Source organism: Zootoca vivipara, chromosome Z2, assembly GCF_965207765.1.
Source record: "Zootoca vivipara chromosome Z2, rZooViv2.hap1.1, whole genome shotgun sequence".
Taxonomy (NCBI): domain Eukaryota; kingdom Metazoa; phylum Chordata; class Lepidosauria; order Squamata; family Lacertidae; genus Zootoca; species Zootoca vivipara.
In genome coordinates, this window is record NC_142585.1 from 42,117,885 (window position 1) to 42,136,952 (window position 19,068).

The window sequence follows — 19,068 nt, forward strand, 5'->3', positions numbered from 1 at the left end:
ATTTGGGTTCCCATGCTTCAAGAAATTGGGAATTCCTCGCAACTGTCCACTGCCGTCTTTTTTCTAAAGTTCAAATCGTCCTCCAAGTTCATAATAATCCAGATCTTCCCCTTACAGTCACATAGATGTTTTCCACTTTCATCCAATTGTTTCCCAGCTGCTGAGATAAATATCAAACAAAGTTTCACAGATGTTCTTTCTCCTGTGTGAGTTAATCAGTCCAGCCTCCCCATAAATCTTCTTAATGGAGCTCCCTGTTGCGTCGAAGCAGCACGAAGCAGCGCCATCTTAAAAAACTCAAATCACTTTCGTTTCCTCTCATAGCCATGAAGATTTACGATCATTATAGAATTTACAGCTTTTCCAGGCAGGAGACCCAAACATCAAACCATAAACTCTTGGTAAATTAATGGATCTCCTTGCCCTATAGCTGAACTTAGCTTCAGGTCGCTGCTCCAATTTAAAGTGCGTCACAGCTCATAAATCCTCCGAACGCGTCCAGAACTCCTTCCGTCCAACTAGGGGGGGGCTTTTCTCATCGGCAACTCCACATCTTTAAAAAATATGCTCAGTAACAACAGTTATAAAGTTCAACTCACACAGTCTTTTGCTTCTCTTTCACTCCAAACAAGCCAGGACATCGCGTCCGGGAAGGTACGAGGCAACAATATGAAGAAAAAAAATAAAAACTCACTTCCCTTATCGCTCCGTCCCCATCAATCCTTCTTCCAGATGCTGTACAATCTTTGACTCCTCTCCCTCAGCAGCATAAATTTCTCAGCAGTAAACAGCGCTTCTTCCCCTCCTTCTGAAGTATGTCCATAGATTTAAGCCTAATTATCTTCTTTAACCATGGAAATCCCCGCCATGCAGATTAGCGTCCGGGAGTCCTGGCCCTCGTAAGTGCTCAGCCCAAGCTCCCCCCACTCCAAAAACAGTTGGAGTGGGTCTGGGGGCATCGCGGGCCAGCGGCCCCTCTCCGTAACCCCCGGAGAGGGTAGGGGGTTGCCATTTACTCCCCTAGCAACCGCCAAATTCCTCACGAAGGTCAGAGAGATGGAAAACAGGTCCGCCATTCCTGCAGGTGGAAACCTCCTGGGAGGTTCCTCTCATTGTTCTCCAACCATCTCAGGTACAATTGTCTCCCAATCTTCCACAATCAGCTCAGATCTGACCGAGCCACAACAGCCGCTCCTGCAGCCTCTGGCCATGATGACACAAGTTGCTAAATAGGCAAGCAATGTGTGAGGGCTGTTGCCTTCATGCCTTGAAAATATCTGGTTGGCCCACTGTGGGAAGCAGAATTCTTAAATAGATGAGCCCTTTGCCCGGACTCAGGAGGGCTATTCTTAAGGTTGAAAACACAAGGTTTCTTCTGATGTCACAGAGAATGCTGGCATGCAATGTTTGGACTGGGAACAACCTTTAAGGAATCTGCACAGAAGCTGAGACCTGCCTCTGTTCCATGTGGGCTCCTCAGATATTATAATAGCCTGTTCCTCTGTCCTGAATTTACATGAGACTTCCAGCAGCTTCCTCCACTTTTGCTTGGGTGTCCCTAAATTGCACCTAGAACTGTACTCACAAGCTGCAAGTCCTACTTCTATTTTTCATCCAAATCCTGAACACACAGAGCTTAGTACAGGCAGAGGTCCCAAAAAGAACATAAGATGAGCCTTCTGGATCAGGTCAATGACCCATCTAGTTAGTTCAGTAACCTGTTCTCACAGTGGCCAACCAGATGCTTGTGAAAAGCCCACAAACAGGACTTGAGCCTAACAGCCCACTTGTAATTCCCGGCAAATGGTATACAGAGGTGTTGGCGGTATAAGAAGAGACCAGATGAACCAGGCCAAAGGGGACTCATCTAGCCCAGAGCCCAGCATCCTGTTCCCAGTGGACAACCTGATGCCTGTGGAAAGCACACAAGCAAGACCATAGTGCAACATCTCTTTCCCCACCTGTGATCCCCAGCAATTGGTGCTAAGAGGCCAATTGCTTCCAACAGTAAAAGTAGAAAATAGCCATTGTGGCTAGAAGCCTACTGAACTTTACATGTGTGGCTCCATCTGCTTTTGCCACTTGCCCTTCCTAGCCCTGGCACGTGGCTCCCAGTAAGGTTTCCTGAAAGGGAATACAGCCCTCAGGCTGAAAAAAGCATTCCCCTCTGATGTACGCAAAGGGCTCTATGTTTCTGAAATGTTTTTATATAAATGCAAATGATTCTTAACAAGGCCTGCAGATGGGGCAGGTAAGAAATGATTTTGCAAAAAACTGACGGGACAAAAAACAGAAAAAGTTGTAGACGTGCTATTTGCTACCCACATGATCTCATCGACATTTTTTGAGTTATTTCATTTCTATTGCACCATCTCACTTCCTCAGTTGGGCCTCTCCTGCTGTTTCTGTCTTCTGCTTTGCTTGCCAATCTCCAAAAACATTGCAGCAAAACCACAAGCAGAAGGGATTCTGCAGAAAGGACATAGGTAGGGGTGCCAATGAAAGATCTGTGGTTCCCTCCAGAATGGTGGGTAATTGTTGTTTTGTGAGTATATTTCACAACACGTAACTGAAATAATAACAGTGCATTAGTTATTGATTTATGCTGCACTGTCCATGCATCATTCCACTTTTGTTCTGCAGTGTTTCCCCAATGTTAGCACATTATCACTGTTGAGAGGGACACTCTTTGTGATTTGTGGCATAAAAAGTTATGGGGTTTCCACAGGAAGCTATGGGGCAATGCCTGACTAGAAATGAAACAGTCTTGAAACATCTGTAGGCACAAACAGTATTGGAACAGGATTGCATATAGTTGCCCCAATACCATCATGAGCACAAATAATCATGAATGCACAATAAAACAGATGTTTAGAAGGGACCTTTCTGTTAGATTTTTTTTTCCTGGACACCCCAGTCCTGGTCATAGCACATTGCTCTTTCTTAAGAGACATCTGATCTATCTCAGTTCAAAACTTTTCTGATTGCAGCAATGGTCAGTCCAGCCTCAAAACAACATGTGATGGGACTAATATTACAAGACCAAAACATGCCTTAAAGTAAAATCTCCACCCAGTACAGCTGATTTTTTTAAAAACCTGCTCCTTATCCACTTTTCTCATGCAAAGTTTACTGAATTGTGCTAACAGGATAATCCCATTTTAGGAACATAGGAAGGTTCCTTATACCACTAGTCAGACCACTAGTCCACATTGCTTGGTACTGTTAACACTGACTGCCAGCAGCTCTCCAGGATTTCAGGCCCGAGTCCTTCCCAGCCCTACTTGGAGATGCTGGGTATTGAACCTGGGATCTTTTTGCATGCAAAGCAGATGCTCTACCACTGAGCCACACCACCTTCTGTTTTCTCAAAAGAAAGGCCCACGACAAGCAGTGAAACTTAGTTCCAAGAATGCATTGTTATGATGATGATGATGATGATGATGATGATGATGAAGAAGAAGAGTTTGGATTGATATCCCACTTCATAACTACCCTAAGGAGTCTCGAAGTGGCTAACATTCTCCTTTCCTTTCCTCCCCCACAACAAACACTCTGTGAGGTGAGTGGAGCTGAGAGACTTCAGAGAAGTGTGACTAGCCCAAGGTCACCCAGCAGCTGCATGTGGAGGAGCAGGGAAGCGAGCCCGGTTCACCAGATTACGAGTCTACCACTCTTAACCACACCACACTGGCTCACTGTATGCAAAATGATAAATTGCATACAATGGTACCTTGGTTCTCAAACTTAATCCGTTCTGGAAGTCCGTTCCAAAACCAAAGTGTTCCAAAAACCAAGGCACGCTATATCATAGAAAGCAATGCAAAATGGATTAATCCATTCCAGACTTTTAAAAACAACCCCTAAAACAGCCATTTAACATGAATTTTACTATCTAACAAGACCATTGATCCATAAAATGAAAGCAAAAAAACAATGTACTGCAGTCACACAATCAATCAATCAGTAACTGAAGTGAGTTCTACAGTCACAAAAACAAAATAAAAAGAGCCGCAAAAACAAGAACACAAAATAAATAGCAAAAACAGACAGACCTCAGCATAACACTCAAAACAGAAGTGTAGCACTCAAATCGGAAGCATAACACTCAAAACAGAGCACATTCGGCTTCCAAAAAAGGTTTGCAAACCAGGATCACTTACTTCCAGGTTTTCAGTGTTTGGGTTCCAAGTTGTTTGAGTACCAAGGCGTTTGAGAATCAAGGTATCACTGTACTCTTAAAAAACTACAACCCCATGTTCCAAGCTAAACAAAACTGTTTACTCCTGTACCTTTTATCGATTACAGTATTTAAAGTTATACATATTTGTAGACCTGTGACTTGCAGCAAGATTCTACTGCAGGGAATGTTCCTCTTGAGGCTGCCAGCCAGCCATGTTGCCTTCCACTATACTCCTTTCCATTCCCATCCCAGGCAATTTTTCATTCTGTCCCCCTTCCCCCCCAAAACCCAGTCAGTATTCTATGGTGGCTAAGCATGGCTCTGCCCTTATTGGGCCATCTGGTGTCTCCCCTATGCCTTTGGTATTCTGCTAGAGATGTTTTGGTACTAGTGATAAGCTTGGGGGTCTGCCTTCCCCGCTAAGCCTATTGATATCTCCCATTTGTATGTGGAGGGTACTATTTTGGTTACATGTTACTATTGGTTACCATTTGCTTACTCTGAACTTAAGAAACAGAGGGAATTTATATAGGATTTCTTTTTGAACAAGCTTATTCAAGCTACTTTATCTGCACCCATTATTCCCTTTTGCTGGTTCTTTCCCCCAGTAAATTATAACCCCCCACTTTTTTCCCCCTTTTGGGGATGCCTTGTTAATATTTTAGTGTGAGCTTTTAAATGGTAGGCAGAGCCACCCCCTGAATGGTTATAAGTGAGGAGACAAGCAGGTGAAGGCTGGCTGAGAGTAGACTGAGGCTAGTGGGGGCCATTAGCCCCAGTAGATCAGCCACCACTACTTTTTGATTTTGAAATTTTGGGAATTAGTACATAGCATCATTTAATTCTGATTTTTCTAGTCATGGGGAAAGGTAAAGAAGCCCAGCCCTTTGGCCAATAGTAAGTTTATTCAGAAATTCTGCCAGCTTCTGACACTTCAGATGACATTGCCCAGACATTTCCAAGCCTAATCGTAAGGATTAGAAAATGTACAGATTTTTTTTTTTTACAGAACATGCAACTTGGAACTGGGACCCTTGGAATATGAAGCTGCCTCTGCATCTCTTAAATGTTAAGACTTAACAGAAGGGTCAGTAACAGGAGAGACTCTTTAACTATAAGGCTGAAATCCATAATTCGAATGAAACTGAATCAATCCATTTATTATGGTCACAGACCAGAAATATGGACATATACAATGATAGAGAACATAGGTTAAAATCAAACTCTATAAGCTAGAGCACGGTAAGTAATACGGATATAAAACCATTAAAATATGTAGGTTAAGACCTTAGCTGCTAATTTAAAATATGCATGCGTATTTTATGCATGCATAAGACATTGGCCATTAGATACATTCAGAGCTTGTCTCCTTAGTTTTATAGCAGCAACACAAAATTTGGCCACTTTTAAGGTAATCTCTGGTTCTCGGACCTCTATTAGATATTTTAAGTAGCGGTCATCAGATCTGCTTGGGGTTCGTGGCATGACTGGAGTGATAAATATCAAACATATATTCCAATAGTAATGACAACATAATAGGAAGGAGTAATAGTTTCAACTTCCTTCAAACCACATGGGCATATTCTCTCTGAATATGGTTAACCTTCAAATCTGCCCTGCACTAATGCAGATAGGACATTGAATCTGGCAAGGGTAAAAGATCTTCTAAATTTGGGTATTTCTAGCTTGCATATATATATCTCACTGAAGTAAACCCCCCTCCCCTTATCTTTGATTTCTGGGTACTTGGTCATTTCACTCACATGGCATTGCAATTCAACATCCCAGATAGTTGCTTAATCAATTATTTGTGCTAAGGGAAATTAGATCTGTTGAATGACAAATTTTCTTACAGCAAGGTGTGTGTGTGTGTGTGTGTGTGTGTGTGTGTCAGTCATTAAAAATACCATTCCAGATTTGCCCCAACTCAGAATCAAGACAAAAGGAGAAAAAACAGGCTGGCAGGCAGAGATAAACTCATTGGCAGTAGATGCTCATCCAGTAGGCAGAGACAAAAGCTAGCAGATTATCAATCAGGGATGGAGAAGGGTTGATGGACACCTTTCCTTGACTGGCTACCAGATGATTGCTATATGCAACCTCCAGGTTCAGAAACAGGAGCACCTTGAAGCACCAGTTGCTAGTCCAGAACAGCAGCAGAAGGCTGTTGCACTCGCACTGGGCTTGTGGACATTTCCAGTTGATGGGAACCACAAATGGGGAGAGGTGCTGTTGCACTCAGGTCCTGTTGGCAGTCTTCCTATTGAGGCATCTTGTTGGCCACTGCGGATCAGATGGATCATCAGTTCGATCCATCAGGGCTCTTCTTAAGTTAACTGGAAACTAAGTTAGCCATGTGTGGGAGGGAGATCTACATGGACATTTGGGGCTGATCCAGCCTAAGGTTGTTGTGAGGAATAAAATGTGGAGGAGCAAAACCAAGTATGCAGTCTTAGAGGAGAGATGGGATATAAATGTAATCAACACCAATCAAAAGAGCCATGTACACCAGTATTCTCTAAAGGAGTTAATGTTCTTAAGAGTCAAATCCTTTGACGGCCCCATCATCACCTTTTTATTTCTGGCTTTAGAGGCCTGTGTCCTTGCTATTGTAGCCAAAGCAACACCATCCATGCAGAGGAGGAGAGCTTAGAGAAACCCCAGGATTTGTAGAAATACAAAGAATACCCCCCCCCACAAAAAACCAGGAATGGGATTTAGCATGCTCAGTGGCCAACTATATAGAATGGCGATGGGGAGCCATTTTAAGCCCAATTCCCCCTTTAATTGCCCCCCCCCATCACCTAACAATTAATTATTCCAAATCAAAGTTCTGGTATTTTCCAAAAATGGGCATCCATCCAATTGGCATATTAGAAATCAAAAAAATTGTACAAGTGAAATTGCCCCCCCCACCAAAACTGCTATTAATCCCAGAGCAAAAAATGAACAGATGCTAGTATGCTAGACCAAGGAAACTGAGGATTGAGCAACTGTCCCTGCTCCAATCAAAGGAAGGCGTTGAGGAGGGTCAATGAGGAGTGCAACTGGGTAAGACTGTGGAGCGTTCCAAGGGGCAGACCGAGAGGCCTGGAGGGCCACATTTGTCTCCTAGCTTTGAGGTTTCTCACCCCTGATCAGGCGGTCCAACTCTAGGGGTCAGAGGTGTCATCAGCCCCCTCAATATTCCTTAGCAGGGGGCTCAGCCCACTGAAAATTGAAGATGCAGAGGAAGCAAGGTTGCTCCAGCCTGGGCAGCATCTCCCAACATTGCACAGGCCAGCACAATCTTCCACTAGGCCATGCTGGTCCAGCCCGCAGAGTGTTGGAAAATATGTGTAATATCACACGATGAACCATGTACCGCCAGCCCCATCTTGGGGACTACCCAGCAGCTGTGCCGCTGATATAAACCATTCATACCGAAAGACAATCTATCTCTAGCTACCAATCACTTGTGGGTGAAAGAAGGGGAGGTAGCTTTCATGTCCTCCTTGTAGGGCTCCCAAAAGCATCTTGTTGCCTACTGTGGGAAGCTGGGATAGGATGGACTTTTGGGTCTAATCCAGCAGGACTCTCTTTATGTCCTTATGAGAGGGTCAGTTTCTCCCAGGCCTTTCAAATGGCATCCCCTCCCATTCACACATCAAACTGAAAGCGGTGCAGCAAGACAAAATGACTTGAACTAGAAACAGAACATATTTATCCAGGATGACACTATTTATTTATCTAACTTGCAATTGATCCATTGCTAATGTATCACATGCCACTGGGAAAATGGCAAAGTGGCATGAGTGCATTAACCCTCATTAGTCATCAGAGTCTATTCACATTCTTTGATCACCCTTCCTGATATATCCAAGCACATTGATCTTTCTCTTTTTTCATCTCAAAAAGGTGGGTGGTACAAGCAAACAGGTGCAGTTATGGCTGTCAATCCTTAAAAAAACAAAACACACCTGTATTTAGGGCTCAGTTATAGGACAACTTGGTGGAAATGAAGGCACCAGTTGCAAGAAGCAGCCTCCTAAGTATCACCATTATAATTTCATTTTAAAGCAACTATTTGGATTTTTTAAAAGTAATTGTTTTCTAAAAAATTAAATTATTATTATTTAATTAGAATTACATTAAATTCTGGTGGGGGTAGGAAAACATGCATTACGCAGAGGCCATGGGATGCAGAAATGAGGTCACCTATATTTGAAGCCTTTAGTAAATACAGGCGATTCAACTTTAACAGGAGTTATGTTCCAGGAACAGCATATACAGTGGTACCTGTTGTGTATTGAGTCAAAGGATTTTATATCTGTATTATTATTGTCTGTATTTGCATTAGGATAAAGTAACTGCCTTTTGGTTCCAGAGGGTACAGCTACTATTGGTTCATTTAAGCTGCTGTATTTGGATCCTCTGTCTTATTGGTTTCCTCCAAAAGGCAGCACTGTGATTGCTTGATATTGTTCCCTCCAAAATGTATCCCTTCCTAGCTAGTCCCCTGTCCCTATAAATGTAGCTTTCCTCTCCTCAGTCTTCAGTCTTGTTCACTTTAATAAAGAGCTGTTACTAGAGAACTGTCTCCAGCATGTTATGTCAAGAGAGCTGAAATCACAAACCCCACGTCACAACAACTGGCGACGAGGATGGGATCCGGAATGCTGAGGAGCGGTTAAACACAACCCTGCCTCAGAGTCCGGATTGCAGCTGAGAACAAGACTCACTGGCCAGCTGAGAAGACGACCCTGCCCGCTAGGACAATGGAGAGTCCAAGGGTATTGGAGCCCTTCCAGCCATCAGAGCCCCACACCTGGGAAGACTACGTCGAACGCTTCGAGTTCTTTGCAGTGGCTCAAGGGATCACCGATGCCAGCAAAAGAAGGGCCACATTCCTGAGCTACTGTGGGCCCGAGACCTTCAAGCTGGCCAAGGCATTACTTGCTCCAGCGAAGCTGAGTGAGACATCTCTCAAAGATATTCTTGCCTGCCTAACAAGCCACTTGGCGCCTACTGAGACCAAGATGGCCCGGCGGATGGAGTTCCATAAGAGGCAGCAGCATGCTGGGGAGTCTGTATCCACATTTCTGGCTGAACTCCGGAAGCTCGCTCAGCACTGCGGCTTCCAAAATCTGGAAGAGACTCTCCTGGATCGGTTTATTGGTGGTCTGAGCAGCAAGAAAGCCAGAAGACGCATCGTGGCTAAAGAAGAGGTTACCCTTGCTTCAGCCTTGAAAGAGGCCACCGCCACGGAGAATTATGAAAGAGAGGAGCTTGATGCCAGTCGCAAGGCCACTAAGCCACAGATAGAAGTTGCGCATGCCATGGACGAGCTAGAGGCTACTCCGAGCCAGAGCCCAGTCCGTGGGGTCGAGTCGGTGCGTCAGGCCTGCACAGTGCACAGAGATCGCCGAGGCAGTTGCCCAGGTTGTGGCGGAAACCATGAAAGGAAGAGTTGTCGTTTCAGGGATGCTATCTGCCGGACGTGCGGAAAGACGGGTCACATCGCCAGGGTCTGTAGATCGGCGGCGTCGGGAGCAACAGGAGCACCTAGACTGGAGCATCGCAGACCGCCCACAGCAACTTGTTTTCTAAAGGACTGCCACTACGTAACGGAGATCAACGGGAGGGCCGTGCAGTTTCCAGCGCAAGGCAAGGCACACGTCAAGGTGAAGATTGAGGGTCAGCAGTGTGACATGGAGGTGGACTCCGGATCTGCATTCACCATCGTGTCGGACCAGACCGCGAAGACATTCTTCCCCAGGGGTAAGTTGCCCCCTCTGGAGCCCTTCCCGGCAACCTTGCAGTCGTACTCAGCAGGCCGCATCCATGTTATGGGAATGTGTGCCGTGAGAGTACAGTTCCGGGACAAACAGGCTGTACTCAAACTGGTGATTGCGAAGGGCAGTCGCCCCAGTCTCCTGGGCACTGACTGGTTCCCCGCCCTGGGACTGAGTATCTCAGGGCTTAATTCAATCCAAACCTGCCCTGAGATGAGCGAGGCATTATGCAAGGAATTTGCTGGTCTCTTTAATGGAAAACTGGGTTGTTATAAAGGGCCCCCAGTTGACTTCGAGTTGGACCCCGGTGTGGCCCCAATCCGACTCAAACCAAGGCGAGTGCCATTTGCACTGCAACCCAAGATCGAGGCAGAGCTGGATAAATTGGTCAAGCAGGGAGTTCTCTCACCCGTGGACTCTGCTAAGTGGGAGACTCCAATCGTCACGCCCCTTAAAGCAAATGGGGAAGTCAGGATATGTGCAGATTACAAATGTACTATCAATAAGGCACTCAGGGGAAACTCATACCCCATTCCAGTCGTATCACATCTGTTGGCTAAACTGGCTGGGGGCAAGGTGTTCGCCAAAATTGACCTGGCACAAGCTTACCAACAGCTGCCAGTAACCCCACAATCAGCGGAAGCACAGACTATTGTCACACATAAAGGGGCGTTCAGAGTTAACAGATTACAGTTCGGAGTTTGTGTGGCCCCAGGGATTTTTCAAGGGCTCATGGAACGCCTGTTAAGAGGTCTGCCGGGGGTCTTGCCATTTTTTGATGACGTTTTGATTGCTGGAAAAGACCCACAGGAACTGGTTGCGCGTGTCCGTGCAGTGTTGCTCAAGTTCAAGGAGGTGGGGTTGCAACTGAAAAAAGAAAAATGCAGTTTTGGGGTGCCAACTGTGGATTTCTTGGGGTTTAAAATTGATGCATCAGGCATCCACCCCACAGATGCTAAGATTAAGGCCATCATCGAGGCACCACGACCACAGAACAAGACGGAGTTGCAGTCATTCCTGGGACTTATTAACTTTTATCATTCGTTCTTGCCCCAGAAAGCTTCGGTAGCTGAACCATTACATAGACTATTGCAGAAAAAGAATGTGTGGCGATGGGGGCGGGAGCAGCAGAAGGCTTTTGACTCCTTGCGAGGAATGCTGAGTAGCAGGAGCGTCCTTGCTCATTATGATGAGTCAAAGCCGCTGGTCCTCGCATGTGATGCCTCTCAATACGGTCTGGGGGCTGTGCTGAGTCATAGGGAACCGGATGGGTCGGAAAAGCCCATCTCTTTCTATTCCCGTACGTTGTCGCCCACAGAGCGCAACTATGCTCAAATTGATAAAGAGGCACTGGCTATTGTGTCCGGAATCAAAAGGTTCTATGATTATTTGTACGGTCGCCATTTCTCCATTGAAACGGACCACAAACCACTGTTAGGGTTGTTCAACCCAAACAAACAAACGCCACAAATTCTCTCCCCCAGAATGTTGCGTTGGTCAATATTCCTGAATGGGTTCCAGTACACCTTGACCCATGTGCCGGGGAAACAGTTGTGCCATGCTGATGCGCTGAGTCGATTGCCCCTTCCTGGCGGGAGCAATGAGGATCCTGCTCCGGCGGAGCACATTATGATGCTAGAAACACTTCCGGGGGCTCCTGTAACAGCTACGGATATAGCTGAGAAAACTAGGAAAGATGCTGTTCTCTCCCGTGTGCTCACTTGGGTGGGGAGGGGGTGGCCAGGTGGTCCGCTTGAAGAAAAATTCAGGCCTTATGCGACAAGGCAGCACGAATTGTCCATGCATAAGGGTTGTCTCCTATGGGGAGATAGGGTGATCATCCCAGCACCACAGAGAAACAGGGTTCTTGAGACGCTTCACATGGGACACCCGGGAATGGTCAGGATGAAGCCGCTAGCCCGATGTTATGTGTGGTGGCCTGGAATGGACCAGAACATAGAACAATGGGTACGAACATGCAAGGCATGCCAAGAGGTGCGGCCAGAAGTGGCCAGAGCACCAGTCCACTGGTGGGAGCAGTCCAGGACTCCCTGGAGCCGGCTGCACATAGATTTTGCTGGGCCATTCCAAGGGAAGGTCTTTTTGGTTATCGTTGATGCATATTCCAAATGGTTAGAAGTGGCGATGGTGCCTAGCATGGCATCAGCTGCCGTAATCAAGGTGTTGAGGCAGCTGTTTGCTACCCATGGGTTACCTGAGACCATTGTATCAGATAATGGGGCAGCTTTTGTATCCCAAGAATTCAGGGCATTCTTGGCTGATAACTTTATAAGAGGGGTCACATCCGCGCCCTTTCACCCATCCTCCAATGGGCAGGCTGAGCGCATGGTAAGAACAGCCAAAGAATCCATTGCGCGCTTAATGGAGGGTAACTGGTCGGCTCGCATTGCGCGAATGTTATTTTTGCAGCATGCGACGCCGTGTACTGCGACGGGCAAGTCGCCAGCCGAGCTGCTCTTAGGTAGAAGACTGGTAACGGTGCTGGATTATGTCCACCCAGATAAAATGCCAAACCGTAATTCAAGAGCAACCCCCCAGGCTGAGACTGACACAACAAGGTATCTCGCCCCTGAAGATCTGGTCTGGGTGAGGAACTATTCACGAGGTCCGCGGTGGGTGGCTGGTGTGATCACCCGGGCTAGTGGACCTGTGTCCTATTATGTGACCTTGGAAAATGGGCAAGTTTGGAAGAGACATATAGATCAGCTGAGGCGCCGGGCGCTCAGCAGGGAGGAGTCAGATAATTCATCCCTGGCTAATGACGCACAGCTGCGAGACCAGAGTGAAGATGGCCCAGAGGTGCAGTCACCAGGGGCTTCAGCAAATGAACCAGGGTCTGCTAGTCCTCAGGATGACGAGGTACAGGTCGGGGACCCTGAGATGTCTGGGACTCCATCTGTTCCTGACGAAACCCCTATAGCAGCCCCTCCACCACAGGTAACACCCAATCCAGAACCTGCAACACCTGTTGTCAGGAGATCAGGTAGAAGTTGTAGGACCCCACAGTACCTGAGGGATTACGTCTGCTGTGCTCACTAGAGGGGGAGGGGTGTTGTGTATTGAGTCAAAGGATTTTATATCTGTATTATTATTGTCTGTATTTGCATTAGGATAAAGTAACTGCCTTTTGGTTCCAGAGGGTACAGCTACTATTGGTTCATTTAAGCTGCTGTATTTGGATCCTCTGTCTTATTGGTTTCCTCCAAAAGGCAGCACTGTGATTGCTTGATATTGTTCCCTCCAAAATGTATCCCTTCCTAGCTAGTCCCCTGTCCCTATAAATGTAGCTTTCCTCTCCTCAGTCTTCAGTCTTGTTCACTTTAATAAAGAGCTGTTACTAGAGAACTGTCTCCAGCATGTTATGTCAAGAGAGCTGAAATCACAAACCCCACGTCACAACAGTACCTCTACTTTAATGCATTCCGAATGCACATTCGTAAGTCGAAAAAATTTGTAAGTCGAATCCCATAGGAATGCATTGGGAGAAAAAAATCGTAAGTAGAAAAAAATCCTATCTAAACCACATCCAAGATGGCGGACGGAGCTCCATTCGTAAGTAGAAACATTCGTAAGTAGAGGTACCACTGTAAAGCCAAAGCACATTGGGTTCAATGGTAGGTGGGATTGCCAAGGCCTTTTTTCCCCCTGATGGCTGCCCCTTTGCCATTTTATTTATTTTTTTAAAGATTTGCCAAGCACATAAAACAAAATGCACTCAAGTTAAATGAGCCTGTATCCCTGCTAGATCCCTTCTGCCTCTGCCAGATCACTGAGGTATTGGTGGTAATCACTGTCAGGGGTCCCCAATGGTCCAAAAGCTGAACTGAAGACAAAGAGAAATTACTCATCCTTCCTGAAGAAAAACAATCTTCAGCTCTTAATTTTTTAAGGCGCACGCGCACGCACAGAGAGAGAGAGAGAGAGAGAGAGAGAGAGAGAGAGAGAGAGAGAGAGAGAGAGAAGCCAAACTGAAACAATAAGCAGAACTGCCAACAAATGCAAAAGAGAAAATGGACAGGGAAGAGGAAGAAAACGACAAAAGCAAACACGGCAGTTAAGAATGTAAGAAAAGCCCTGCTGGATCAGGCCAATGGCTCCTCTAGACCAGCATCCTGTAGCGAAACCCACACAAGCAGGCCCTGACCACATCCACGAGCACTCTCCCCTCCCGGTTGTTTCTAGCAACAAGTGCTCAGAAACATTGCTGCATCTGGCTGCTGAGGCTGAGCATAGCCATTGTAGCTAGTAGTTGTATCACTGCAAGCAACTTGTGGTGAAGAGTCCTCCATCTGAAGGACTCTTGAACATCTGAAGAGGACCCCACACCCCAAAAGCTCTCCCCCACCCAATAAGAGCCCCTGGCCCAAAGTAGTAAGAGTCAGCAACTTGCATGTTTTAAAAGAGAATTAAACATATTCATTATTGTGCTGGAGGAGACTCTTGAGAGTCCCATGGACTGCAAGAAGACCAAACCTATCTATTCTGAAGGAAATCAGCCCTGAGTGCTCACTGGAAGGGCAGATCCTGAAGCTGAGGCTCCAATACTTGGGCCACCTCATGAGAACAGAAGACTCCCTGGAAAAGACCCTGATGTTGGGAAAGATTGAGAGCACAAGGAGAAGGGGACGACAGAGGACGAGATTGTTGGACAGTGTTCTCAAAGCTACCAACATGAGTCTGACCAAACTGTGGGAGGCAGTAGAAGACAGGAGTGGCTGGCATGCAGAGTTGGACACGACTAAACAACAACAAAACAAATTCATGTAAGAGAAGGCTCTCAGCTGTAGCTCCTAGAAGCTGTCAGCATGCAACAGCATGCAACAGTGGCCTTTCTAAACCAGGTGAGAGTAGCTGATGGGTTAGGGACTTCTGCATGTGAAGACAGGCTCTGGTGGATTGAGCAGACAAGAGCAAAATGGGTCCAATGGTCAAGAAGCTGTAAAGGGAAGTGAGGGGAAGATGGGAGTCATTGACCTGGGAAAGCAGCCAATCTAGAAGGAAAACTCTGATCCTAAACTTCCTTGTGGGATATCTGCAGGAAAAGAAAAGGCTAAGGATTAAACCCTACACAAACCTGGAGTGGAGTCCCTTAAGGCCTTGTACTACTCCTTCTGGCAACTTCTGCAGTTAAGCTGGTGCTAAAAATTTTGTTCTGCTTTCCTTTGAACCACATCAGTGAGGGCAGCCCATACACACTGCCCATACACACTTGTGCCCCAGGGAGCATACTCCATAGGCTCTCGAGACAGATGGATGCCAACAACCCAAATTTGTGGAGAAGGTTATCAGTAGCTACTAGCCACTAGCCACAATGGCTATGTTCTCCTTCCACTGTCAGAGGTAGTATGTTTCTGAATATAAGTTGCTGGAAAAGTACAGGAGGAGAGAGTGGCTGTTGCGCTTAGAGTCTGCCTGTTGGCTTCCCCTAACCATCTGTCTGGCCGCTATGAGAACAGGGTCCTGAACTAGATGTGCCACTAGCCTGATCCAGCAGGCTCTAATTATTTTCAGAGAGTGGAAGCAAGCAGATCAGTGGTGGTGCTGATGGTGAGAAGATGGAGGAAGAGTAGCTGCATCTGCCTGCTTGCTCTCTGACAAGCAAGCAGATGTCAGCCACACTGAGAAAGAGGAAGAGCTGGTGGCAATGCATGGAGATGGAATAACCGAAGGTGGTGATGGGAGGTGGTTTACGGAGGATGTCCTACTCAAAAAACCCTCCAAAAATCTGAGCCAACACTATTTACTGAAGTCACCTTTAAAGCAGTATTCAAATATGAGAAGACAAATCATAACAGAAGCATGGAGGAACGTAAGCTGACTTATACGACATAAGTCAGACCACTGCTCCAAATAGATCAGTATTGTCTACATCAGGGGTAGGCAATCTAAGGCCCGGGGGCCAGATGCGGTCCAATCACCTTCTCAATCTGGCCTGCAGACGGTCTAGGAATCAGCGTGTTTTTACATGAGTAAAATGTGTCCTTTTACAGTCATACCTCGACAACCGAACACTTTGACTTCTGAAGGTTTCGACTTCTGAAGTCGACAACCTCCAGAAATCTTTTTGCCACGCGCCCCTAGCTCTATCAGTCGGTGCATGGGCTGAAGCGCAAAACCCCGCTTTGTGCAAGCGCCAAAGTGGCGCTTCGAGAACTGAAAACCTCGACTTACGAAGACGGCCGTGCATCTCTGGGTTATTTGTGGGGCATAGGAATTCGTTCATTTTTCTTTCCAAAATATAGTTCGGCCCCCCACATGGTCTGAGGGACGGTGGACCGGCCCATGGCTGAAAAAGGTTGCTGACCCCTGGGTCAGGTCTTGTCCTCGTTGTGTTGCTGGATGAGCCTTCATAACCCTTCTGGGTCAGGGAGAACCAATGGGTACCCAGGATTGGTAGGGTCACTCATGCAGCTACTGTCTAGGGCAGTGATGGCCAAACTTGGCCCTCCAGCTGTTTTGGGATTACAACTCCCATCATTCCAAGCTAACAGGACCAGTGGTCAGGGGTGATGGGGACTGTAGTCCCAAAACAGCTGGAGGGCCATGTTTGCCCATCACTAGGCCATGGGTAGGCAAACTAAGGCCTGGGGGCTGGATGAGGCCCAATCGCCTTCTCAATCCTGCCTGCTGATGGTTCAGGAATCTGCATGTTTTTACACAAGTAGAATGTGTGCTTTTATTTAAAATGCATCTCTGGGTTATTTGTGGGGGGCATAGGAATTCATTCATTCCCCCCCCAAAAAAAATATAGTCCGGCCCCCCACAAGGTCTGAGGGACAGTGGACTGTCCCCCTGCTGAAAAAGTTTGCTGACTCCTGAGCTAGTTGGACGATTCGTCTGACTGTATAAAGCAACTTGTTATGTCCTGAACTATGTTGAATACTATGTCCATTGTTACTCCAATGCAATATGTATAAAGAAGTTTGCAGGTATGTTGCACCCTTCTCCATATCGAAAAGATATTGTCAAATTTAGACAACAAACAAGACACACACAAAATTGTTTCCCCGCATTCTACTGAAGGATCCCTGCTTCTTTCTTTCCCTGCTCCCCTCCCTCTCAAGTACTTAAACATTTTGCTATCAGAACATGAAGCATCAATCCAGTTCCGTTTTAAGCAAAGTCCTTTTAAACAACTACTGAGAGTTCCTCTGTCTGCTTTCCCCAGAAATACACCGCATCCTGCCACCAGCATGCACTGTATAGAAAAAGCCCAGTTAAGAGGAATCTTACATTTCTCCCCGCCCCTTGCAGTTTAGAGAAGCCAGCTTTGCTAATCAGATTATTCATCTTCCCCAGCCACAGACTCCTCTCCCTCCTAAGCGCTCTGTTCAGCTGCTCACCTCCCTCGGCAAGTATGTCCAAGAGGCACAAAATGGGAAAGAAATCATTTGCTTTCCCAATTCTGTGCCCCTCTGTTCCTGGATTTCTTTCTTCTTCTTCTTTTTAATGCTACCTACTTTATATTTTGGAAAGTTGTTTGTTTGGCCTCATCTGCACTACATGTTTAAAGCTGTATCATTATCCCTTGTTGTGGGCTCTCCAAAGGAATCCTGAGATGCAGAGAGCTGCTAGATTATCTGGGGACCCACAGGTTGAGAACCACTGTGCTAGAAGAAGCACATTCCCCTCACAGAGCTACAGTGTTTATCAGTCCATCTTCCCACGGAACTGAGCCTGGGACTAGATAATACTGGACCCCTGGACTAGATAATACTGATTTTTGTTTGCCTCGATGGAGGACAGAAAGGTGTGTGTGTGCGCGCGCATATGTATGTCTATATTTTATATACTGTACATGTACACAAACAAGCCTGCTGTGTCTGCAGCACTGAAGTGACCTCTTCCGGGTAGAAAGATAAATTTTAATTGCTCCACCCACTTTTGCCTCTGGCCCCGCCTACTACTGGCATGTGATGTGGCTCAGATAAAGTTGCCCAGAAGAGAATACGGCTCTTGGGCTGAAAAAGACTCCCTACCTCAATTATATAGGTACATTTGGAGGGTATGCTATGATAGTGAATCATAGACATCTTGTGGACCACCCTTCCCCTCCAGGTAGTACAGTCAAAGTACCAAAATGATGGGACTTTTAGTTAAACCATATTATGCAACCAATTACAGGATTAAGTTCCAAAGATCTCAGCCCGGCTCACTTCCAAAGAATGGTGCTTAAGGATTAAGACATGTGGCTGCAATTTCTTGGCAAGGAAAGTTTTATGACATCCAGACATGAATTATCTCTGCACTCTTAAAATATTGTCATTACTGTTATTAATGTTAGGCAGGCACTTTCCCTGTACTGTTTTCAGCGCCAGCTGAATTTTCTGTTTTGTGTTTTGACAAACCTCCCCAGGTATCAAAATTTAACATGCAGCAAATTTGACACTACATTTTATTACACATATTAGTGGTTTTTTTTTTAAAAAAAACACCTATTACTGGCTTCATTCATTATTTCGATATTTTTAAATAAATAATTTTAATGCTTGCATTTATCACTGTTTTTTAAAATGAATATTTTAGATCATTCTCCATAGACCACTGTGATATTTTCTGTCATGTAAGGGGTGTGTACTTTTTAGAATCATAAAATCAAAGAATTGTAGAGTTCAAAGGTACCCTAAGGATCATCTCTAGTCCAACCCCTCTGCAATGCAGGAATATACAGCTGTCCCATATCGGGATCAAACCTGTGACTTTGGTGTTATCAGCACCATACTCCAACCAACTGAGTTAAATAAATAAATAAGTAGCTTAAGGTGGAGAAGTGCATTTTAATTTCAACCCATCACTCATTTTTGATTTCTAAACAAATGGATTTTAAAACCAGATGCACTCTATTCAGAGGAAAGTTGGTCAGTTATTTACTTATTATAATTTATGAAAAGTACTTACATACTTCTTGGGAGAAAAGCAATGATAAACCTAGACAGCATCTTAAGAAGCAGAGACATCACCTTGCTGACAAAGGTCCGTCTAGTTAAAGCCATGGTTTTCCCAGTAGTGATGTATGGAAGTGAGAGCTGGACCATAAAGAAGGCTGATCGCCGAAGAATTGATGCTTTTGAATTATGGTGCTGGAGGAGA

The 19,068-nt window shown here is 45.8% G+C and overlaps 1 protein-coding gene across 3 annotated transcripts in view; it reads right to left on the bottom strand.

Moving 5' to 3' along the window:
• AKNA (AT-hook transcription factor) overlaps positions 1-19,068 on the bottom strand; it is a 65,115-nt gene that overhangs the window by 42,495 nt on the left and 3,552 nt on the right. The window lies entirely within an intron of this gene.